The sequence below is a fragment of the Gobius niger genome (assembly GCF_951799975.1).
Source record: "Gobius niger genome assembly, chromosome: 15".
NCBI classification, from domain to species: Eukaryota; Metazoa; Chordata; class Actinopteri; order Gobiiformes; family Gobiidae; genus Gobius; species Gobius niger.
In genome coordinates, this window is record NC_136866.1 from 29,050,226 (window position 1) to 29,076,535 (window position 26,310).

The 26,310-nt window shown below is 44.9% G+C and overlaps 2 long non-coding RNA genes across 2 annotated transcripts; both read right to left on the bottom strand.

Moving 5' to 3' along the window:
• Positions 1–3,876: 3,876 nt before the first annotated feature.
• LOC306974468 lies at positions 3,877–25,814 on the bottom strand. Its single transcript, XR_013793633.1, has 3 exons — positions 25,777–25,814; positions 8,910–9,239; positions 3,877–4,142 (listed from the first exon to the last, which is right to left on the bottom strand). It is a non-coding gene; the product is annotated as an uncharacterized lncRNA (long non-coding RNA).
• Positions 19,932–21,758, bottom strand: LOC306974473. The gene is made up of 3 exons (XR_013793638.1): positions 21,665–21,758; positions 21,570–21,601; positions 19,932–20,075 (listed from the first exon to the last, which is right to left on the bottom strand). It is a non-coding gene; the product is annotated as an uncharacterized lncRNA (long non-coding RNA).
• Positions 25,815–26,310: the final 496 nt, after the last annotated feature.

The following is a 26,310-nucleotide window of genomic DNA, read 5'->3' on the forward strand; positions in this document are numbered from 1 at the left end:
CGGGGCTAAGGCGTGGTTAAGGTGTTGTTAAGGTGTGGTTAAGGTGGGGCTAAGGCGGGGTTAAGGTGGGGCTAAGGCGTGGTTAAGGCGTGGTTGAGGTGGGGCTAAGGTGTGGTTAAGGTGTGGTTAAGGTGTGGTTAAGGTGGGGCTAAGAGGTTAAGGAACGGGTGTTGAACAGGTTTTGAGTAATGGGGCGATGGTCAAGGCTCAGTCCCCTAAGGCCGGGTGATTAGTGCGGGTGATGGGAGTGAGCTGATTGGTCGGCTGTGCGGAGGAGGCGGGGCCAGGTTATGGAGGGACTTGTAAGTGAGGAGGACGAGCTTGTAGGTGTCGTCAGCGTAGCAGTGGAAGTGGAGTCCCTGGCGGTGGATGATCTGACCGAGGGGAAACATTTAGATGTTAAAGAGGAGGGGGCCAAGCACCGACCCTTGTTGGACGCCGTGTGGGATTTGCAGTTGTTGACAGAGATGAAGCGGTGATGAGAGACCACGACCAAAGGCCATCGGACACCAGGACTTTGAAACGCCGGACCACAGTTGGCGTGGAAAACCTTTCTCTCACGGTCGTAAGCGCATCTCACAGACCTGGCTCAAAAAGACTCACATAACTTCTATGCAAACCACCTTACTGACTTTCAGATACAATTTTAGAACATTTTATCTGATTATTCATCCTGTTAGCCTTTTAGGTTTTCCTGTTTGCACTTTAATATTTAATGCCGTCTGTTAATTGAGTTTGATCATTAAACCTCCATAAACCACAGTTTGCTTTGGTAATGTCTGTGTTTATTATTTCAGACTAAGGGTCAATGTATACGTTCAAGACCATACTTCCTTCAGATAAATCTGTAGTTTAGCCTCCATTTCTTACTTTTATTTTGTTCGCTTTTCTGAACTGGTGCCCCGTTAAATTTTTAAGGCTAATCTACAACCTATTAATGAATTAATAAACAAATTAATTGATTAATAAACCCTCATACCCTACATGTGTGTAAAATCAAAACATAATAAACAGCTTGAATAAACATGCACTAAACTAAAGGACACACAGATGACCACAATGACTTCATACCAAAAAGGGGAACTATATTGTGGAAAAAGTTGCAGCAACAAGTGCGGTCAAACTCTATTTTTGAGACATGTTCATCACTCGTTCGTGGAACAGAGACTGTGAAGTGTTTTTGTCCTTCTTTGGTAGCGAGAGACGACGGCCCCAGTTCCCCTTAACACTAAGAAGTCAATAAATGAATTTAGGCTACATAATACATACATAATACAAGTAAGAAATATATCCTCTTGCTTCGGTTACCATGGAGATCCGCCATGTTTGCAGCTGCTAGCATTGATTATCCATAGACTAACATTAGCTAAAAACACTAGTTCAAGCACATAAACTCTCAAAGTTCACAAGTTTTTCCAAGGAAGCACAAAACATAATCTTCTACAAAAAGCAGATTCACAAGAGACGTTTAATCAAAGTTTTTTCTTCTCCACTTCCTGAAAAATATTTGAGTCGCAATAATCAGGACGAGCGATTTAAAACATTTGGTATGTGTTAGTTTTCAGACGGCTGTGAGTGGAATCTGACGGAGACAGAAGGCTCTGCCACGTTCTCATAGACCACAGCGCCCCCTGTGTTCACCTGCGGAAACACACGGCCCTTTAGAAATAATGGACTGATGTAATAATGAGCCAAAACAATATGACAGAGAAGCTTTTTACACAGACGACCATCAGATCAATGACAGGAGTAAACCAGGACTAAACTGGGGCTAAACCAGGACTAAACTGGGACTAAACTGGGGCTAAACCAGGACTAAACTGGGACTAAACCAGGACTAAACTGGGGCTAAACCAGGACTAAACTGGGGCTAAACCAGGTCTAAACTGGGACTAAACCAGGCCTAAACTGGGACTAAACCAGGACTAAACTGGGACTAAACCAGGACTAAACTGGGACTAAACCAGGACTAAACTGGGACTAAACCAGGACTAAACTGGGGCTAAACCAGGACTAAACTGGGGCTAAACCAGGACTAAACTGGGGCTAAACCAGGACTAAACTGGGGCTAAACCAGGACTAAACTGGGGCTTAACCAGGCCTAAACTGGGACTAAACGAGGACTAAACAGGTTCTAAATCGGGCCTAAAGTGGGGCTTAACCAGGCCTAAACTGGGACTAAACCAGGACTAAACTGGGACTAAACCAGGACTAAACTGGGGCTAAACCAGGACTAAACTGGGGCTAAACCAGGACTAAACTGGGGCTAAACCAGGACTAAACTGGGGCTTAACCAGGCCTAAACTAGGGCTAAACCAGGACTAAACTGGGACTAAACCAGGCCTAAACTGGGACTAAACGAGGACTAAACAGGTTCTAAATCGGGCCTAAAGTGGGGCTTAACCAGGCCTAAACTAGGGCTAAACCAGGACTAAACTGGGGCTAACAGACGTGTCAGACTCACGTTGGAGCGGCTCCTCTCAGACGCTCCTCTCCCTGAAACAGACAAACGTTTAGCTCTGACAGAAATGGGCCGATGATGATGGTGATGATGATGATGATGATGATGATGATGACGATGATGATGATGATGTGGGGACTGACCTTTGACCCTGGCGTAGAGGTGAAGAGCAGCCACAGAGAGGAGCAGCATCACCAGCCCCACGATCAGTAAAACGTCTCTGATCAGGTGACCTACGACACACCTCTGAGTTAATACAGTTTCTGTTTAGACCAATATTAAAGTGACTGAACCTGATGTCACTGCATTAAAGTGATAATAAAGTCTGATTTCTGTTCAGAAGCTGCTTTGATTCAGTTAAAATCTTAGCGTGTGCTCTGGCAGGTGCTCAAGCTTTCTTATATGTTCCAGCCAGAAACAAATAAATGTTCAAAATGTTTCCTGAACAAATCTGTATCCAGTACCTGAAAAAGCTCCTCCTCCTTTGTTGTTGTTGTTGTTGTTGTTGTTGACGGACTCTGTGTCATTTGTCACGGGCTCCTCTGAAAGTGAACAAGAAATTAACATTGTAATCAAATTTCCATTGTCTTTTTGTCAAATTTTCATCACTTTTGTTGCATTTTCATCCTTGTTCTCGTCTCATTCTTGTCTATTTTTACGCTTTTTTAACCCCTTACCTCCCACCTGAACCGAGCACATTTTCTCCAGTTTGGATTTACCCCAGTGCAAAAGCTTCTGGAAAAAAGCTGTGAAAAAGCAACAAAACTGAGACAAAAAAAACTATGGAAATGTGACAAAAAAGGGAGAAAACATTGACAAAAAATGGACGAAAAATGTGACAAAAATGTGACAAAAAATGTGACAAAAATGTAGCAAAAAAATGACAAAAATTGATAAAAAATTGACGAAAAAATGACAAAAATGTGACAAAAAATGTGACAAAAATGTAGCAAAAAAATGACAAAAATTGATAAAAAATTGACGAAAAAATGACAAAAATGTGACAAAAAATGTGACAAAAATGTAGCAAAAAAATGACAAAAATGTGATACTTTTTTTTCTTTTTTTAAATTACAAAAAAAATTACTATATATTTACGAAAAAATGACAAAAATGTGACAAAGAAATAACAAAAATTTGATAAAAAATTGACGAAAAAATGACAAAAATTTGATACATTTTTTTTTTTTTTAAATTACAAAAAAAATTACTACATATTTACGAAAAAATGACAAAAATGTGACAAAAATGAGTTGAAAACCCAACAAAAAAATGATGGAAAAAAAATCTGATGATGTGAGGAAAAAGATCCTCTCGGTTCAGGTGGGAGTTAAGAGGTTAAAGAAGCTTTTAGATTTGGGTAAAGCCAAACTGGAGAGAGGTTAAAATACATTAGGGTTTTGCTGTTTCTCACCTGTTGGTTTCTCTCTGAGTTTGAATGAATATCTCCTGTTTCTGTGGCTGATCTCACAGGAGAACAGATCCCTCCTCCTGGTGCTGAAGAACTCGGGATGGAAAGAGACGGAGGTGTCGCACGGGTAGGATCTGACTGGTCCAGATGTTTGATCCGTTGTCACCTGAGTTCCTTTGTACAGTAGTTTCACTTGAACAGAGTTACAGGCGTGTGGGGAAGACACATAACAGTTCAGCCTCACTTCTTCACTGTCCACATGTTCAGTCACTGTAGAGAAACAACCACACAAGGAATAACACATCGATGAACTACTTAAAGAGGCGTCCAAAATGGTAAACCTACTTTTCAAAGTGAGACAATCGCTCCCATGAGAAGAGCTCTGGTCATTGTATCGATCTCTGTTTGAACTATTGTAACATTATTTGGAATAATACTCCCTACACTACTAAACTTCTGACATTACAAAATAAAGCTGTCAGAGCTACTTCATGGTCCGTGATGAATTCTCCTACAAATGCTCTTCCATCATGGCCTCCTAAAGCTTCCTGAAGATAATCTTTATCATAATGCATGTTCTATGTTTAATGCTGTAAACTCATTCCGTTACACTCACCCTCTCACCAACATAACACGACTTTAACCCTCGTGTCGCCTTCTTCCGGGCATTTGGATGCAAGGTGACACAAGGGGGCGCCCTTCCAACCTTCTCAGTGTAAATGTGAGTTGACTTTCTTCAGTGTGAGACTTTAGGTCAGACACCAAGGTCTCCCCAGCTCGGCCCCCACCACCGGCGCCCACAGCTGTTATCTCCAGCAGCTTCACTGCTGCTGTCTAGGACATTAGGGGCCTCTGCGTTGCTACCATACATAGCAAACTCAAAACCAACCAGAGGTCCATAGAGGGTGTGTGTTCTTACAAGACAATTAGTACTGTCAAACAACATAGATTAGATAAGAGAGGGACAGTCAGACCGTCCAATCAAAGAAATCTAATCCATATCCCCTGCAAAAAGATTCCACCCACTCAAACACAGATAAATCTCAAACATGCTGTACTCAATGTCAGATCGCTAAAAAACAAGTCCTTTTTAATAAATAGTTTTATTTCCTCTCATAATCTAGATTTTATGTTTTTAACTGAAACATGGCTAGACAAAAACACTGGTAATGCAGTTTTGATTGAGTGTAGTCCATCTCACTTCAATTTTGTGTCTGAAACACGCCAAAACCAGAGGGGTGGGGGTGTTTGTGCCATATTCAAGGACAATTTACTCCTGCAAAAATTGTCATTTGGGGTTTTTCCATCGTTTGAGTATGTGTCATTCAAAATTGAGATAAAACAATCTTCCATACTTTATATGACTATTTACAAACCACCACAGAACTGTTTTATTGAAGATTTTACTCAATTACTGTCATTTATATGCATTGATTTAGATTGTTTAGTAATTTCAGGTGATTTTAATGTGCATGTGGATGTGACCAACGACAGGCATGCAAAAGAACTCAGTGCTGTCCTTGAAATGTTTGGTTTAACTCAGCACGTGAGTGAGGCGACTCACAACAAAGGCCACACTCTAGATCTAGTTATTACAAAAGGTGTTAATATATCAAATGTGAATGTTGTTAATGTTGCATTATCTGATCATTTTTGTGTCTTCTTTGACCTGTGTGTGACACCTAAACCAGTGGTTGGGCCTGGAGTTATTCAAAGAAGACACATAAATGATAAAACGAAGACACAGTTTATGGAGATGATCAGATTTGAAAATGCCCCATGTTCTAATGTTGATAATCTGTTGGACTCTTACACATCAAGGGTCTTAAATGTTTTGGATACTATTGCTCCTGTCAAGGTTAAAATGGTTAACAATAGGCAAAAGGCACCTTGGAGAAGTGAAGTTTCGGTCAGGGCACAGAAAAGGGAGTGCCGAAAAGCCGAACGGAAATGGCGCAAGTCAAAGCTCCAGGTTCATTTTGAGGTTTACAAAGAAGTGCTTTGTGTGTTCAACCAGATTTTGCGTGGAGCAAGGGAGAAGTACTTCTCTACAATCATCTCAAACTGCAGAAACAATTCTCGTGTTCTGTTTTCCACAGTAAACAGATTAACTAACCCTCCAGTTTCACTGCCCCTAGAACTAATCTCGACATCTAAGTGTAATGAGTTTGCAATATTTTTCTATGACAAAGTCCAAAGCATTAAAAATGCCATAAATTCCACAACACAAAAAGAAACTCTGCCACCAGATAAACACCTTGGGCTGACACATTTCACACCTGTTACTGACAAAACAATCGAAGAGGTTATCTCTGGTCTGAGTTCATGTACATACTGCCTTGATGAATTACCCACTAGATTTCTGAAGTCTATGCTGACCAGCTTGTTACCACAACTTGCTCAGTTAGTTAACATCTCACTCCAGACTGGAGCATTTCCAAAGGCCTTGAAAACTGCAGTCATTAAGCCTCTTCTAAAGAAGAGCAGCCTTGATGCCAAGGTAATGAACAACTACCGGCCCATATCAAACCTGCCATTCTTAGGAAAAGTCCTAGAGAAAGTAGTATATCAGCAGCTCACTTACTTTCTCCTGTCTAACAATGTGTTTGATACTTTCCAGTCAGGCTTTAGGCCCCACCACAGCACTGAGACAGCTCTGATCAAGGTGACAAATGATATCCGCATGAACACCAACGCAGGTAAGGTCTCAGTTTTAGTTCTGCTGGACCTGAGCGCTGCCTTTGACACAGTGGACCACGGGATCTTACTTCACAGGCTAGAAAACTGGGTGGGAATCTCTGGTACTGCTCTAAACTGGTTTAAGTCCTATCTCGAGGACAGGACGTACTTTGTTGAAATTGGCAACTGTGTCTCAGACAAAATTACCAAGACCTGTGGAGTCCCCCAGGGGTCAATCTTGGGACCCCTCTTATTCAACTTGTACATGCTTCCATTGGGTCAGCTAATAAACAGCAACAATGTGTCGTACCACAACTATGCAGATGACACTCAAATCTACGTGTCACTGACGGCTGGTGAACATGGGCCTGTAGATACACTCTGTCACTGCATCCAACAGATCAGTTTGTGGATGCAAAACAACTTTCTCCAACTAAACTCAGACAAAACTGAGATCATTGTTTTTGGCCCACAGGCACAAAGACAAAGTGTTGTCAGTCACCTTGAGTCTCTCTCTCTAAAACCAAAAAATCAGGTTAGAAATCTAGGAGTAATCATGGACTCAGACCTGAACTTAAACAGCCACATCAAAGCAATAACATCAGCAGCTTTTTACCATCTGAAAAACATTGCTAAGATCAGAGGAATAGTGTCAAAACCAGACTTAGAGAGACTTATCCATGCATTTGTCTCCAGCAGGTTAGACTACTGTAACGGCCTACTCACTGGCCTCTCTAAACGAGCTATCAGACAGCTACAGTACATCCAGAACGCTGCTGCTCGAGTCCTGACAAGAACCAGGAAATATGACCATATTAGTCCAGTGCTCCGGTCTCTGCACTGGCTTCCTGTCACTCAGAGAATAGACTTTAAAACAGCTCTGCTCGTGTACAAGTCTTTTCATGGTTTAGCTCCAAAGTACATCTCTGACATGTTAGAGCCGTATGAACCATCTCGGGCCCTGAGAACTTCAGGGAGGGGCCTCCTGGTGGTTCCCAGAGTCAATAATAAACACGGTGAGGCTGCGTTTCAGTTTCATGCAGCTAAAATCTGGAACAGTCTTCACGAGGATGTGAGACAGGCCTCAACTCTGACAATGTTCAAATCCAGGCTGAAAACAGTTCTTTTTACCAATGCATATGACTGAAAGTATTTATCTGCACTCTCGCCTTTTACTGTAATTGATTAATTTTATGTTGATGTTTTTATTGATTCTATTTGTTTTCAACTGTGAAGCACTTTGAATTGCCTTGTGTATGAATTGTGCTCTACAAATAAACTTGCCTTGCCTTGCCTTACCATGAGTGACAGTAACATGAGGCTAAATACAGTGAGCTCTTTGTTTCCAGTAAAAAGGCTGAGGCCTCATTGCTCTTCAGTCACAGACTGAGAAGTGAAGAAGGAAGTCATGGAGCTTCTGCTTTAGACAGAACTTCAGACTTCTGCTGCAGGTAAGAGTCACATCATATTCTGAAACTCAAATATGTAGAAAAAACATAATATATGGAAAATTACAATTACAAAAAGAAACATATTTGAAAATCCTGTATCTAATAAAAAAAAAAAAAAAAAAACCCTAATATAACCAGTTGTATCTGCTGTAAAGTCATGTTTGTCCCAGTTCCTCTGAGTCGTGGTGGGTCCTGGTGGACCATGACAGATGTGGACAGGACTGTGGTAGATCTACTTTTACTTTGGAGAAAATAGTTACTATAGAAACTGTTGAAGAAATGAACCTCACGAGCTTCTTCTGTAACATCTGTCCACATCAGTCCTGCTGCCCCACGACTCAGAGGAACTGGGACAAACATGACCTACAGCAGATACAAATGACCTGGGTTTGTTTTGTTTTTTTTAGAATGAGAGTAAATAAAATAACATTTTTTTTTTTTATTAGATAAATGATTTTCAAATATTTTTCTTTTTGTAATAATAATTTTCCATATATTATGTTTTTACTACAGATTTGAGTTTCAGAATATGATGTGACTCTTACCTGCAGCAGAAGTCTGAAGTTCTGTCTAAAGCAGAAGCTCCATGACTTCCTTCTTCACTTCTCAGTCTGTGACTGAAGAGCAATGAGGCCTCAGCCTTTTTACTGGAAACAAAGAGCTCACTGTGTTTAGCCTCATGTTACTGTCACTCATGGTGTCTGACCTAAAGTCTCACTCTGAAGAAAGTCAACTCACATTTACACTGAGAAGGTTTTGTTTACTGGGTCTATAATGTTCTGAGTAACTGCATATTCAGTCCATTCTGTTCCACCTGATGGTGTCATAGGGTGTGGTTATAAAGTCCATGTAGTGATTTTTATCATTTTGGAGTAAAAGATAAAAAGTGCAGTAGAGACATACTCACATGAAACCACTGATAACATGATCACGGCGTCAGACACTTCTCTCTGCGCCTCGTCGTACTGTTTACACGCATAACGGCCTTGTTGCTCAATCTGTGCGTTGTTAATAACCAAAGAGCAGCTTTCTGTCAGAGCGACCTTGTAATTGTATTTGGGAGCAGGACGCACTTCTCCCAGAGTGATTAACTCCACCGCCGGGTTGGAGGTCTTTGGGTTATTGTACAGCCACGTCGTCTTGTTGCAGAGTTCCTGTTTGTCTTGAACTTTGCCACATGTCAGAACGGCTCCTTGTTCCTCTTTTATAAACATGTCCGGCACTGGGTCTGTGAGTGCTGTGAAAGACAAAACTACTGCTTTATCTTTGACAGGAACAGGTCGATAACAGCGACACAGAGAGTGAACAGTTTTCAACATCCTTCTGAAATGAATAAACCCTATAATGAAACTCTACAGCAGGGGTAGGCAAGTTTGGGACAATTTTCATCATCGCCAAAACACCAAGGGCCGAACCTCAACATTTTAGCTTAACCTCTTAACTCCCGCCTGGACCGAGAGGATCTTTTTCCTCACGTCATCAGGTTTTTTTCCCATCATTTTTTTGTTGACTCATTTTTGTCATTTTTGTCATTTTTTTGTAAATTTTTTGCCACATTTTTGACATTTTTTTTTGTCATTTTGTCGAACTTTTCTTACTTTTTTGTCACATTTTCATCATTGTTTTCGTCTCAGTTTTGTCACTATTTTCACACCTTTTTTCCAGAAGCTTTTGGATTGGGGTAAAGCCAATTTGGAGAAAATGTACTCGGTTCAGGTGGGAGTTAAGAAGTTAAGGTAAAGAACTGTTTTTTTTTACATCAGTAACCCAAATAAACCCTTTATTTGTCATATATCGTACCAAATATTGTATCTATATTGTACAAGCAGTAGATAGGCCTTTAAAAACTGACATTCCCTGCAGTTTCAGATGGAAAATATTGAAAAAAGTTCCCTATAGACGAGCGACCCACTGAAAAAGGTTTCGCGACCCACTTTTGGTTCCTGACCCATTGAGAATCACTGTTACATCTTTAAAATACTGACACTATTTCTTGCATTTTTGGAGAACTGTTAAAGGAATTTGATCTCTTATTTGCATAATAATTAGAGGTGGGCATAGATTATTTTTTTTAATCTAGATTAATCTAGATTAATTCTGAAATTAATCTAGATTAATCTAGATTAAAATGTCTCGCTTGAATTCTGCCGAAGCCATTCAGAATATGTGTGCTGCCCAAATAATGACTAAAAGTAAATCTTTGAGAACGAGTTTCTCAGGTCAGGCGGTGCATTAGACCAGGGGCTCATCTCCTGTTTCCAAAATGCATCACAAACTGCATGAGAACGTTCCACTATGATAATTGGTGATGAAAATAATTCATGTTCAAGAAGATGCACTTGTGTTTACTAACTGTTTATTCAGTTAAACATTAATGTTGAACTGTAGGCCGACATTAAAGGTCCTGATGAACTGTTTACAGTCAGTAGCTTTGTGCCAATCATATTTCTGGTGACAAACTAAATCTCCTCTTCTGCAACTATGACCTGCTACAGAAAAAAGATCCGGGACTTTAATGGTGCTCTTATCGGTGCTTTAAAAGAAAAAAGAAAAACGTTAAATAGAGGCTACTGTATATAGGCAATGTAGCCTAGGCCAATATTTTTTATTTAACTTTTTTATTACACATTTACTCTGCACTTGGACCTAATGTATTCCCAATTTGTGCAAACACTTAATATATGGGAGGTAAAATACAAGTATAGACCAAAATGTAAAGTTCAATATTTTTCAAAATAATCCAGTAAGTAAAGGATTAAGTGTCATAGTTTGTTAATCAGGCTGTTGGTTAGATTTGGCTGGAGCTGACACGTGTGCGCGTTCACGCCACTGTGTGCGTGTTTGCGGAACATAGACTCCACTCGAATCGGGTATTTGTGACAGTGCGAGGCTCTGTTCAATATGTAGGCGTTACGTTTCGCTTTTAACAGCGGGTCAGCGGCAACAGCTCGGGGGGGTTACGCAGCGTGTCGTTCCCGTGCACACCTGTCTCACCGCGCGCACCTGTCTCACCGCGAGCACCTGTCTCACCGCCCACACCTGTCTCACCGCGCGCACTTGTCTCACCGCGCGCACCTGTCTCACCGTGAGCACCTGTCTCACCGCGCGCACCTGTCTCACCGCGCGCACTTGTCTCACCGCGCGCACCTGTCTCACCGCGCGCACCTGTCTCACCGCGCGCACCTGTCTCACCGCGCGCACCTGTCTCACCGCGCGCACCTGTCTCACCGCGAGCACCTGTCTCACCGCGCGCACCTGTCTCACCGTGAGCACCTGTCTCACCGCGCGCACTTGTCTCACCGCGAGCACCTGTCTCACCGTGAGCACCTGTCTCACCGCGCGCACCTGTCTCACCGCGCGCACCTGTCTCACCGCGCGCACCTGTCTCACCGCGCGCACCTGTCTCACCGCGCGCACCTGTCTCACCGCGCGCACCTGTCTCACCGCGAGCACCTGTCTCACCGCGAGCACTTGTCTCACCGCGCGCACCTGTCTCACCGCGCGCACCTGTCTCACCGCGCGCACCTGTCTCACCGCGAGCACCTGTCTCACCGCGAGCACCTGTCTCACCGCGCGCACCTGTCTCACCGCGAGCACCTGTCTCACCGCGAGCACCTGTCTAACCGCGCGCACTTGTCTCACCGCGCGCACCTGTCTCACCGCGCGCACCTGTCTCACCGCGCGCACCTGTCTCACCGCGAGCACCTGTCTCACCGCGCGCACCTGTCTCACCGTGAGCACCTGTCTCACCGCGCGCACTTGTCTCACCGCGAGCACCTGTCTCACCGCGAGCACCTGTCTCACCGCGCGCACTTGTCTCACCGCGCGCACCTGTCTCACCGCGAGCACCTGTCTCACCGCACGCACTTGTCTCACCGCACGCACCTGTCTCACCGCGCGCACCTGTCTCACCGCGCGCACCTGTCTCACCGCGAGCACCTGTCTCACCGCGAGCACCTGTCTCACCGCACGCACTTGTCTCACCGCGAGCACCTGTCTCACCGCGAGCACCTGTCTCACCGCACGCACCTGTCTCACCGTGAGCACCTGTCTCACCGCGCGCACTTGTCTCACCGCGAGCACCTGTCTCACCGCGAGCACTTGTCTCACCGTGAGCACCTGTCTCACCGCGCGCACCTGTCTCACCGCGAGCACCTGTCTCACTGCGCGCACCTGTCTCACCGCGCGCACTTGTCTCACCGCGCGCACCTGTCTCACCGTGAGCACCTGTCTCACCGCGCGCACTTGTCTCACCGTGAGCACCTGTCTCACCGCGCGCACTTGTCTCACCGTGAGCACCTGTCTCACCGCGCGCACTTGTCTCACCGCGAGCACCTGTCTCACCGCGAGCACCTGTCTCACCGCGCGCACCTGTCTCACCGTGAGCACCTGTCTCACCGCGCGCACCTGTCTCACCGCGAGCACCTGTCTCACCGCGCGCACTTGTCTCACCGCGCGCACCTGTCTCACCGCGAGCACCTGTCTCACCGCGAGCACCTGTCTCACCGCGCGCACCTGTCTCACCGTGAGCACCTGTCTCACCGCGCGCACTTGTCTCACCGCGAGCACCTGTCTCACCGCGAGCACCTGTCTCACCGCGAGCACCTGTCTCACCGCGCGCACCTGTCTCACCGTGAGCACCTGTCTCACCGCGCGCACTTGTCTCACCGCGCGCACTTGTCTCACCGCGCGCACTTGTCTCACCGCGCGCACCTGTCTCACCGTGAGCACCTGTCTCACCGCGCGCACTTGTCTCACCGTGAGCACCTGTCTCACCGCGCGCACTTGTCTCACCGTGAGCACCTGTCTCACCGCGCGCACTTGTCTCACCGCGAGCACCTGTCTCACCGCGAGCACCTGTCTCACCGCGCGCACCTGTCTCACCGTGAGCACCTGTCTCACCGCGCGCACCTGTCTCACCGCGCGCACTTGTCTCACCGCGAGCACCTGTCTCACCGCGCGCACTTGTCTCACCGCGAGCACCTGTCTCACCGCGCGCACCTGTCTCACCGCGCGCACTTGTCTCACCGCGAGCACCTGTCTCACCGCGAGCACCTGTCTCACCGCGAGCACCTGTCTCACCGCGCGCACCTGTCTCACCGCGCGCACCTGTCTCACCGTGAGCACCTGTCTCACCGCGCGCACTTGTCTCACCGCGAGCACCTGTCTCACCGCGCGCACTTGTCTCACCGCGAGCACCTGTCTCACCGCGAGCACCTGTCTCACCGCGCGCACCTGTCTCACCGTGAGCACCTGTCTCACCGCGCGCACCTGTCTCACCGCGCGCACTTGTCTCACCGCGAGCACCTGTCTCACCGCGCGCACTTGTCTCACCGCGAGCACCTGTCTCACCGCGCGCACCTGTCTCACCGCGCGCACTTGTCTCACCGCGAGCACCTGTCTCACCGCGCGCACCTGTCTCACCGCGCGCACTTGTCTCACCGCGCACACCTGTCTCACCGCGCGCACTTGTCTCACCGCGCGCACCTGTCTCACCGCGCGCACCTGTCTCACCGCGAGCACCTGTCTCACCGCGAGCACCTGTCTCACCGCGAGCACTTGTCTCACCGCGCGCACTTGTCTCACCGCGCACACCTGTCTCACCGCGAGCACCTGTCTCACCGTGAGCACCTGTCTCACCGCGCGCACCTGTCTCACCGCGCGCACCTGTCTCACCGTGAGCACCTGTCTCACCGCGCGCACCTGTCTCACCGCGCGCACTTGTCTCACCGCGAGCACCTGTCTCACCGCGAGCACCTGTCTCACCGCGAGCACCTGTCTCACCGTGAGCACCTGTCTCACCGCGCGCACCTGTCTCACCGCGCGCACCTGTCTCACCGTGAGCACCTGTCTCACCGCGCGCACCTGTCTCACCGCGCGCACCTGTCTCACCGCGCGCACCTGTCTCACCGCGCGCACCTGTCTCACCGCGCGCACCTGTCTCACCGTGAGCACCTGTCTCACCGCGCACACCTGTCTCACCGCGAGCACCTGTCTCACCGCGAGCACCTGTCTCACCGCGCACACCTGTCTCACCGCGAGCACCTGTCTCACCGCGAGCACCTGTCTCACCGCGCGCACTTGTCTCACCGCGAGCACCTGTCTCACCGCGCACATGTCTCACCGCGCACACATGTCTCACCGCACGCACCTGTCTCACCGCGCACACATGTCTCACCGCACACATGTCTCACCGCGCACACCTGTCTCACCGCGCACACATGTCTCACCGCGCACACATGTCTCACCGCACACATGTCTCACCGCGCACACCTGTCTCACCGCGCACACAAGTCTCACCGCGCACACATGTCTCACCGCACGCACCTGTCTCACCGCACACAAGTCTCACCGCGCACACATGTCTCACCGCACGCACCTGTCTCACCGCACACATGTCTCACCGCGCACATGTCTCACCGCACACAAGTCTCACCGCGCACACATGTCTCACCGCACGCACCTGTCTCACCGCACACATGTCTCACCGCGCACACAAGTCTCACCGCGCACACATGTCTCACCGCACGCACCTGTCTCACCGCACACATGTCTCACCGCGCACACATGTCTCACCGCGCACACATGTCTCACCGTGAGCACCTGTCTCACCGCGCGCACCTGTCTCACCGCGCGCACCTGTCTCACCGCACACATGTCTCACCGCGCACACATGTCTCACCGCACGCACCTGTCTCACCGCACACATGTCTCACCGCACGCACCTGTCTCACCGCACACATGTCTCACCGCACGCACCTGTCTCACCGCACACATGTCTCACCGCGCACACATGTCTCACCGTGCGCACCTGTCTCACCGCACGCACCTGTCACACCGCGCACATGTCTCACCGCGCACACATGTCTCACCGCACGCACCTGTCTCACCGCACACATGTCTCACCGTGCGCACCTGTCACACCGCGCACATGTCTCACCGCGCACACCTGTCTCACCGCACACCTGTCTCACCGCACGCACCTGTCACACCGCGCACATGTCTCACCGCGCACACATGTCTCACCGCACGCACCTGTCTCACCGCACACATGTCTCACCGCACACATGTCTCACCGCACGCACCTGTCTCACCGCACACATGTCTCACCGCACGCACCTGTCTCACCGCACACATGTCTCACCGCGCACACATGTCTCACCGCGCACACATGTCTCACCGCACGCACCTGTCACACCGCGCACACATGTCTCACCGCGCGCACCTGTCTCACCGCGCACACATGTCTCACCGCGCACACATGTCTCACCGCGCGCACCTGTCTCACCGCGCGCACGGCTGCAGAAGGAGGCACGGAGCGGGGCAGGTCCGACACCGCGCTCTCGTGCGGGGCTTTTAGTGCTTATTTTAGCGCGGGTGATGCGACCCCGTTAGCCCGACTGTCCTCACAGAAGAAGTAAATAAACTCACTGTGGATCAGTCGTAGAACCTGCTGCTCTTCGCCTCTTTAGCCGATTCTCACTCGTCTGATCATAGCGTCCATTTGGCAAAACTTAATCCATAACAAAAGTAGCTACAGCATCCGCGTGGCAGTTGTTTTGGTTTCAGAGCGAGGCTGCGCGTGAGATGCATTCATGGACCGTAAGTGCGGGAAAGGCGAGTTTTTTCACAAAAACCGGACAAATAATTTGCAGTCTGATACACTTTGCTTGCGCCAGAGGCCTCAGGCCGGAATACTTTAAGCCCTGCATAAAATATCACGGTGAAAGTCATCATAGCAGAGTATAGACCCAGCTCCCAACCAGCTTTGAGAATAGATTAACGGCGATATTTTTTTTATCGCGCGATAAGAGTCTCGCGTTAACGCAGCACGTTAACGCCGTTAACGGCCCACCTCTAATAATAATGTTTCTCAAAATCATCTTGAGGGCCAGAGGTTCTGTGCTGGAGGGCCGGATTTGGCCCGCGGGCCTGACGTTGCCTACCCCTGCTTTACAGTATAGACAGAAAACAGAGTTTGGTCAAAGTGTTTGTTTCGTCACTCGTGGGAAAGCACAGATACTACTGCTAAATGTTACTACTACTGCTAAAAGTATCTCTGCAGCTTCAAGAACATCAAAATGTGTTCAGAATCCCCGTCTGTACGGCAACACGGCGGGGACAAACCTTCTTCCTTGTTATGAGTCAATTAACAGTTACATCTGCACAGCACCACCTACTGTTCTGGAGTGTGTATTATTAGGCTTTTAAAATGAATTTAACCTCTTAACTCCCGCCTGAACCGAGAAGATCTTTTTCCTCACGCCATCAGATTTTTTTTCCATCATTTTTTTGTTGGGTATTCGACTCATTTTTGTAACTTTTTTTGTCATTTTTCGTCACATTTTTGTCATTTTTTCGTCCATTTTTTGTAATTTTTTTGTCACATTTTTATGAAATTTTTGTCATTTTTTGTCACATTTTTATCACATTTTAGTCATTTTTTTGTCGTTTTTTTGTCATTTTTTCTTCAATTTTTTGTCAATTTCTTGTGACATTTTTGCCACTTTTTCATCATTTTTTTTGTCACTTTTTTGTCAATGTTTTCTCACTTTTTTGTCACATTTCCATCATTGTTTTCGTCTCAGTTTTGTTGCTATTTTCACAGCTTTTTTCCAGAAGCTTTTGGACTGGGGTAAAGCCAAACTGGACAAAATGTGCTCGGTTCAGGTGGGAGTTAAGGGATTAACTAAACTAAATATTTTTATTTTTTCATAAATCAAGACTAAACCAAAAAAACGGGTGTGTTGTTATCCTTAAAGTAGATGCAGCCTCGTAGTTTTCGTAATACCTCGATAAAATAAAGTTATAAAGTGAATAAATTACCCGTTAAAGCCAAAAGCAGCTCCAGAACCAGGACGTGAACCGGACGAGCCATGGCCTCCTCGGTCTGTGTCTGCTCTGACAGAAGAACTTCCTTTAGAGACTCGGTTCATTTCCTCTTTGACTCTGGGTGAAGGCGCTGTTCCTGTTACATCATCCAGTACAGTAAGTTCAGAAACACGCCCACATGGGGAAAAATAACATATATATATATATACAAACATGTTTATTACAAGACAAGTGTAAGGCCATTTTTGTTAACGGCTGCATATTAATGGTCCACAGTGACTTCAAACCAAAAAGTCACTTTTCTGCCATTTTTTCTTTCATATTTTTGTCATTTTAAAAAAAAAATGTCATAATTTTTCACAATTCTTTTAATACATTTTTATCACTTTTTAAAAACATATATTTTTCATAATTTTTCATCACTTTATTATCTTTTTTTTTTCCCTTTTCTGACACATTTTTTGTCATTTTTCATTAATTTTTGTCATATTTTACATATTTTTGGCTATATTATTCAATACTTGTCACTTTTTTTCCCCATCATTTTTCATCACTTTATTTTCATATTTTTCATAATTTTTTCACTTTTTTGTCACATTTTTGTCATTTGATCAACACATTTTTGTTGCCTTTTTGTTGGGTTTTTGCAACGTTTTCATCCTCGTTTTCATCTTCCTTTTGGTTGATTTGGTTGAACTGTAGAAAATGTGCGTGGTTAGGGCGGGGTTAAGGCGTGATTAAGGCGGGGCTAAGAGGTTAAGGAACGGGTGTTGAACAGGTTTTGAGTAATGGTGCGATGGTCAAGGCTCAGTCCCCTAAGGCCGGGTGATTAGTGCGGGTGATGGCAGTGAGCTGATTGGTCGGCAGTGCGGAGGAGGCGGGGCCAGGTTATAGAGGGACTTGTAAGTGAGGAGGACGAGCTTGTAGGTGTCGTCAGTGTAGCAGTGGAAGTGGAGTCCCTGGTGGAGGATGATCTGACCGAGGGGAAACATTTAGATGTTAAAGAGGAGGGGGCCAAGCACCGACCCTTGGGGGACACCGTGTGGGATTTGCAGTTGTTGACAGAGATGAAGCGGTGATGAGAGGTATAGGAAGCAGATCGGAGACGCAATCGATTGTAGACGGAGAAGGAGGGCAGCATCGATCTAATAAATCATAATAATGACTTGACGAGTGGTTATGGTGTGTCGCGTGTGAGGGTGACCTATGCCCTATCGCCATGGTTACCGCATACCAGAGATGAGCAAAAACCCCACTCCAAAACCCCCAGACCATTTTATGGCATTGGAATTTCTTGACTTCCTGTCTTGTGAATGGCTGATCAGATCAAACACAGTTCAGGACAAATGAAGACTGTGACGATCTTATCTTTCGACCTCACAACCAGAGATGAGAACTTTTTAATGACCTTCGAATTGGACTAAAGACTGAATCTCAAACATCCGATTTGAGTAATAAGCCAATTCTTTAATTCATGGACAGTGAGAATGAACTCAACCAATCTGTTCTAATGATGGATTTTCCCAAGGTCAACAAAAATGCAATGTACAAACATACTGTCGAAATGTCGGTAATGCATCTGGAAAGTTTGTGAAGTTGTTAATGTGTTTTTACAATAGAAATGTATTTCCTGAATTCTTCCTCCCATCCCACCGTGACTTAGGCGCCAATCATATCAAGTTACGGACTGAATCGATTGGTCGAGTCCCGCGGAGACAAAGGGGCCGCCCCCGGTATAAAGGAAGGGTAAGGAAGTAGTTCCCTTAGCCTGTGTAAGACTTATGTGAGAGTTGGAGTTGGACAGTTGAAGTTTCTCTTGTTCAGACAGAAGAAGGAGAGACGGCAGGATAAGCACATGGCGACATCCCCCGCTGAACTCTGACCTCTCTTTGTCTCAGATGGACCACAAGAATCTTTAAGTTTGAGCCCGTCATTTGACGTGATTTGTAACTATCAGTTACTTCTTTTAAGAACATTGTGATCGCTGAGCTTTCAGCGCAACCATTTAGAGTCTAGCTTGTCAAGCTAACCCCCCCCCCCCCGCCTGCATGAGCTTGAGATCGCCACCCGAGAGACCACGACCAAAGGCCGTCGGACACCAGGACTTTGAAACGCCGGACCACAGTTGGCGTGGAAACCTTTCTCTCACGGTCGTAAGCGCATCTCACAGACCTGGCTCAAAAAGACTCACATAACTTCTACGCAAACCACCTTACTGACTTTCAGATACAATTTTAGAACATTTTATCTGATTATTCATCCTGTTAGCCTTCTAGGTTTTCCTGTTTGCACTTTAATATTTAAGGCCGTCTGTTAATTGATTATGATTATTAAACCTCCATAAACCACAGTTTGCTTTGGTAATGTCTGTGTTTATTATTTCAGACTAAGGGTCAATGTATACGTTCAAGATCTTACTTCCTTCAGATAAATCTGTAGTTTAGCCTCCATTTCTTACTTTTATTTTGTTTGCTTTTCCGAACTGGTGCCCCGTTAAATTTTTAAGGCTAATCTACAACCTATTAATGAATTAATAAACAAATTAATTGATTAATAAACCCTCATACCCTACATGTGTGTAAAATCAAAACATAATAAACCTAAAATTCAACAGCTTGAATGAACATGCACTAAACTAAAGGACACACAGATGACCACAATGACTTCATACCAAAAAGGGGAACTATATTGTGGAAAAAGTTGCAGCAACAAGTGCGGTCAAACTCTATTTTTAAGACATGTTCATCACTCGTTCGTGGAACAGAGACTGTGAAGTGTTTTTGTCCTTCTTTGGTAGCGAGAGACGACGGCCCCAGTTCCCCTTAACACTAAGAAGTCAATAAATGAATATAGGCTACATAATACATACATAATACAAGTAAGAAATATATCCTCTTGCTTCGGTTACCATGGAGATCCGCCATGTTTGCAGCTGTTAGCATAGATTATCCATAGACTAACATTAGCTAAAAACACTAGTTCAAGCACATAAACTCTCAAAGTTCACAAGTTTTTCCAATGAAGCACAAAACATAATCTTCTACAAAAAGCAGATTCAAAAGAGACGTTTAATCAAAGTTTTTTCATCTCCACTTCCTGAATAATATTTGAGTCGCAATAATCAGGACGAGCGATTTTAAACATTTGGTATGTGTTAGTTTTCAGACGGCTGTGAGTGGAATCTGACGGAGACAGAAGGCTCTGCCACGTTCTCATAGACCACAGCGCCCCCTGTGTTCACCTGCGGAAACACACGGCCCTTTAGAAAGAATGGACTGATGTAATAATGAGCCAAAACAATATGACAGAGAAGCTTTTTACACAGACGACCATCAGATCAATGACAGGAGTAAACCAGGACTAAACTGGGACTAAACCAGGACTAAACTGGGACTAAACCAGGACTAAACTGGGACTAAACCAGGACTAAACTGGGACTAAACCAGGACTAAACTGGGACTAAACCAGGACTAAACTGGGGCTAAACCAGGACTAAACTGGGGCTAAACCAGGACTAAACTGGGACTAAACTGGGACTAAACCAGGACTAAACTGGGACTAAACCAGGACTAAACTGGGGCTAAACCAGGACTAAACTGGGGCTAAACCAGGACTAAACTGGGACTAAACCAGGACTAAACTGGGGCTAAACCAGGACTAAACTGGGACTAAACCAGGACTAAACTGGGGCTAAACCAGGACTAAACTGGGACTAAACCAGGACTAAACTGGGGCTAAACCAGGACTAAACTGGGACTAAACCAGGACTAAACTGGGGCTAAACCAAGACTAAACTGGGACTAAACCAGGACTAAACTGGGACTAAACCAGGCCTAAACTGGGGCTAAACCAAGACTAAACTGGGACTAAACCAGGACTAAACTGGGGCTAAACCAAGACTAAACTGGGGCTAAACCAGGACTAAACTGGGACTAAACCAGGCCTAAACTGGGACTAAACCAGGCCTAAACTGGGACTAAAGCAGGACTAAACTGGGGCTAAACCAAGACTAAACTGGGACTAAACCAGGACTAAACTGGGGCTAAACCAAGACTAAACTGGGGCTAAACCAGGACTAAACTGGGACTAAACCAGGCCTAAACTGGGACTAAACCAGGCCTAAACTGGGGCTAAACCAGGACTAAACTGGGACTAAACCAGGACTAAACCAGGACTAAACTGGGGCTAAACCAGGACTAAACTGGGGCTAAACCAGGACTAAACCAGGACTAAACCAGGACTAAACTGGGGCTAAACCAGGACTAAACTGGGGCTAAACCAGGACTAAACTGGGGCTAAACCAGGACTAAACAGGTTCTAAATCGGGCCTAAAGTGGGGCTTAACCAGGCCTAAACTATGGCTAAACCAGGACTAAACTGGGGCTAAACCAGGCCTAAACTGGGGCTAAACCAGGACTAAACCAGGCCTAAACTATGGCTAAACCAGGACTAAACTGGGACTAAACCAGGACTAAACAGGTTCTAAATCGGGCCTAAAGTGGGGCTTAACCAGGCCTAAACTATGGCTAAACCAGGACTAAACTGGGGCTAAACCAGGCCTAAACTGGGGCTAAACCAGGACTAAACCAGGCCTAAACTATGGCTAAACCAGGACTAAACTGGGGCTAAACCAGGCCTAAACTGGGGCTAAAACAGGCCTAAAGTGGGGCTTAACCAGGCCTAAACTGGGACTAAACTAGGACTAAACTGGGACTAACAGACGTGTCAGACTCACGTTGGTGCGGCTCCTCTCAGACGCTCCTCTCCCTGAAACAGACAAACGTTTAGCTCCGACAGAAATGGGCCGATGACGATGATGAGGGGACTGACCTTTGACCCTGGCGTAGAGGTGAAGAGCAGCCACAGAGAGGAGCAGCATCACCAGCCCCACGATCAGTAAAACGTCTCTGATCAGGTGACCTACAACACACCTTTGAGTTAATACAGTTTCTGTTTAGACCAACATTAAAGTGACTGAACCTGATGTCACTGCATTAAAGTGATAATAAAGTCTGATTTCTGTTCAGAAGCTGCTTTGATTCAGTTCAAATCTTAGCGTGTGCTCTGGCAGGTGCTCAAGCTTTCTTATATGTTCCAGCCAGAAACAAATAAATGTTCTAAATGTTTCCTGAACAAATCTGTATCCAGTACCTGAAAAAGCTCCTCCTCCTTTGTTGTTGTTGTTGTTGTTGTTGACGGACTCTGTGTCATTTGTCACGGGCTCCTCTGAAAGTGAACAAGAAATTAACATTGTAATCAAATTTCCATTGTCTTTTTGTCAAATTTTCATCACTTTTGTTGCATTTTCATCCTTGTTCTCGTCTCATTCTTGTCTATTTTTACGCTTTTTTAACCCCTTACCTCCCACCTGAACCGAGCACATTTTCTCCAGTTTGGATTTACCCCAGTGCAAAAGCTTCTGGAAAAAAGCTGTGAAAAAGCAACAAAACTGAGACAAAAAAAACTATGGAAATGTGACAAAAAAGTGAGAAAACATTGACAAAAAATGGACGAAAAATGTGACAAAAATGTAGCAAAAAAATGACAAAAATTGATTAAAAAAATTGACGAAAAAATGACAAAAATGTGACAAAAAATTGACGAAAAATGTGACAAAAATGTGACAAAGAAATAACAAAAATTTGATAAAATATTTACGAAAAAATGACAAAAATGTGACAAAAATGAGTTGAATACCCAACAACAAAATGATGGAAAAAGAATCTGATAACGTGAGGAAAAAGATCCTCTCGGTTCAGGTGGGAGTTAAGAGGTTAAAGAAGCTTTTAGATTTGGGTAAAGCCAAACTGGAGAGAGGTTAAAATACATTAGGGTTTTGCTGTTTCTCACCTGTTGGTTTCTCTCTGAGTCTGAATGAATATCTCCTGTTTCTGTGGCTGATCTCACAGGAGAACAGATCCCTCCTCCTGGTGCTGAAGAACTCGGGACGGAAAGAGACGGAGGTGTCGCACGGGTAGGATCTGACTGGTCCAGATGTTTGATCCGTTGTCACCTGAGTTCCTTTGTACAGTAGTTTCACTTGAACAGAGTTACAGGCGTGTGGGGAAGACACATAACAGTTCAGCCTCACTTCTTCACTGTCCACATGTTCAGTCACTGTAGAGAAACAACCACACAAGGAATAACACATCGATGAACTACTTAAAGAGGCGTCCAAAATGGTAAACCTACTTTTCCAAGTGAGACAATCGCTCCCATGAGAAGAGCTCTGGTCATTGTATCGATCTGTGTTTGAACTATTGTAACATTATTTGGAATAATACTCCCTACACTACTAAAATTCTGATACTACAAAATAAAGCTGTCAGAGCTACTTCATGGTCCATGATGAATTCTCCTACAAATGCTCTTCCATCATGGCCTCCTAAAGCTTCCTGAAGATAATCTTTATCATAATGCATGTTCTATGTTTAATGCTGTAAACTCATTCCGTTACACTCACCCTCTCACCAACATAACACGACTTTAACCCTCGTGTCGCCTTCTTCCGGGCATTTGGATGCAAGGTGACACAAGGGGGCGCCCTTCCAACCTTCTCAGTGTAAATGTGAGTTGACTTTCTTCAGAGTGAGACTTTAGGTCAAACACCATGAGTGACAGTGACATGAGGCTAAATACAGTGAGCTCTTTGTTTGCAGTAAAAAGGCTGAGGCCTCATTGCTCTTCAGTCACAGACTGAGAAGTGAAGAAGGAAGTCATGGAGCTTCTGCTTTAGACAGAACTTCAGACTTCTGATGCATGTAAGAGTCACATCATATTCTGAAACTCAAATATGTAGTAAAAACATAATATATGGAAAATTATTATTACAATTACAAAAAGAAACATATTTGAAAATCCTTTATCTAATCAAAAAAAACAAAACAAACCCTAACCAGTTGTATCTGCTGTAAAGTCATGTTTGTCCCGGTTCCTCTGAGTCGTGGTGGGTCATGGTGGACCATGTGGACAGGACTGTGGTAGATCTACTTTTACTTTGGAGAAAATAGTTACTATAGAAACTGTTGAAGAAATGAACCTCACGAGCTTCTTCTGTAACATCTGTCCACATCAGTCCTGCTGCACCACGACTCAGAGGAACTGGGACAAACATGACCTACAGCAGATACAAATGACCTGGGTTTGTTTTGGGTTTTTTTAGAATGAGAGTAAATAAAATAACATTTTTTTTTTATTAGATAAATGATTTTCAAATATTTTTCTTTTCGTAATAATAATTTTCCATACATTATGTTTCTACTACATATCTGAGTTTCAGAATATGATGTGACTCTTACCTGCAGCAGAAGTCTGAAGTTCTGTCTAAAGCAGAAGCTCCATGACTTCCTTCTTCACTTCTCAGTCTGTGCCTGAAGAGCAATGAGGCCTCAGCCTTTTTACTGCAAACAAAGAGCTCACTGTATTTAGCCACATGTTACTGTCACTCATGGTGTCTGACCTAAAGTCTCACTCTGAAGAAAGTCAACTCACTTTTACAATGAGAAGGTTGTCCATTTTTCACACTAGCGTAACATGATGGTTAATAAGTTGAATTTCCTGATTGTGTTGTGAAATAAACTAACTGACCAGGTTTACTGGGTCTATAATGTTCTGAGTAACTGCATATTCAGTCCATTCTGTTCCACCTGATGATGTCATAAAAAGTGCAGTAGAGACATACTCACATGAAACCACTGATAACATGATGGAGGCTTCAGACACCTCTGTTAGCAACTCGTCCACCTGTTTACACTTGTAACGCCCTTGTCGCTGAATCTGCACCTTTTTCAAAACCAAAGAGCAGCTTTCTGTCAGAGTGGCCTCGTGTTTGTGTCCGGGATGAGGGAGCAGGTCTCCCAGAGTGATGAACTCCTCCACCGGGTTTGAGTTCCTTGGGTCACTGTAGGTCCATGCCATCGTGTTGCAGCGATCCTGTCCCACGTGGACTTTATCACACGTCAAAACGGCCTCGTGTTCCTCTTCCACAAACATGTCTGGCTCCGTCAGCGCTGTCAAAGACAAAACTGCTGCTTCATCTTGAACAATGAACAATAACAATAGAGAAGACACCGTTTTCAACATCATCCAGAAGGTAACCTCTTAACTCCCGCCTGAACCGAGAGGATCTTTTTCCTCACGTCAGCACATTTTTTTTCCATCATTTTTTTGTTGGGTATTCAACTCATTTTTTTTTCTTTTTTGTCATTTTATTGTAATTTTTTGTCACATTTTTGTCATTTTTTGGTCATTTTTTTGGTCAAATCTTTGTTACTTTTTTGTCAATTTTTTGTAATTTTTTTGTCAAATTTTTCTCATTTTTTCGTCAAATTTTCTATCACATTTTTCTCATTTTTTCGTCAAATTTTTGTTACTTTTTTGTCAATTTTTTGTAATTTTTTTGTCAATTTTTTCTCATTTTTTCGTCATTTTTTGTCAATTTCTTATGACATTTTTGTGACATCTTTGCCACTTCTTCATTCATTTTTCATCACTTTTTTGTCAATGTTTTCTCACTTTTTTGTCACATTTCCATCATTGTTTTCGTCTCAGTTTTGTTGCCTTTTCACAGCTTTTTTCCAGAAGCTTTTGGATTGGGGTAAAGCCAAATTGGAGAAAATGTGCTCGGTTCAGGCGGGAGTTAAGGGGTTAATATGTTCAGTCAATCAATCAATGGTTTTGTGAATATCATTATCACAACAGGAGCCTCACTGGACACAAAGTCGTGACCTGGGGCTTCGGCACTAACATGACAAAACACCTTCATTGTTTCTTTTTCTTAATAGAAGTGTAGAAAAACTTTAACTTTTTTAAATTATTGAGATTAAATGAAGACTAAACCAAAAAACTGGAGTCTTGTTATCCTCAAAGTAGTTCCCAGTGGCTGTAGTCTCGTAGTTTTAGTAATATCTCAATAAAATAAAGTTATACAGTGAATAAATTACCTGTTAAAGCCAAAAGCAGCTCCAGAACCAGGACGTGAGCCGGACGAGCCATGGCCGCCTCGGTCTGTGTCTGCTCTGACACATTTGACTAAAAACTCGGCTTATTTCCTCATCGAGACGCAGTTCCTTTTATTCATAATCCACAAGTTTACAGTAAACTCAAATATGGCAACAAGGATGTTCCGTGGGGGCGGGTCTTAATGTGCAAATGACATGAATGGGACATGAATGTTGAGGATTTAGGACACATTTAGATAGAAAAGCCTTTTCTCTGAGAGCGTTTGCTCAGGTTACCAGATGGACATTATATAATCTCCCTCAGAACAGAATTATTAACCTCCAGTTTAGGTCTGTGGGTGAGATACGTCCGACTGACTCAAACAAGGCACTTTAGGTCTGAGCCTGTATCCTGCATGCCCTATTGTGTATGTTTTAGTTTGATATGGGAAACCAGAGCAACAAAACAAACACAAGGTAGAGGAGCAGTGGCTGAGCTCCCTCCGAGTAACTGAGCTCCTCACCCTCAGACACCCT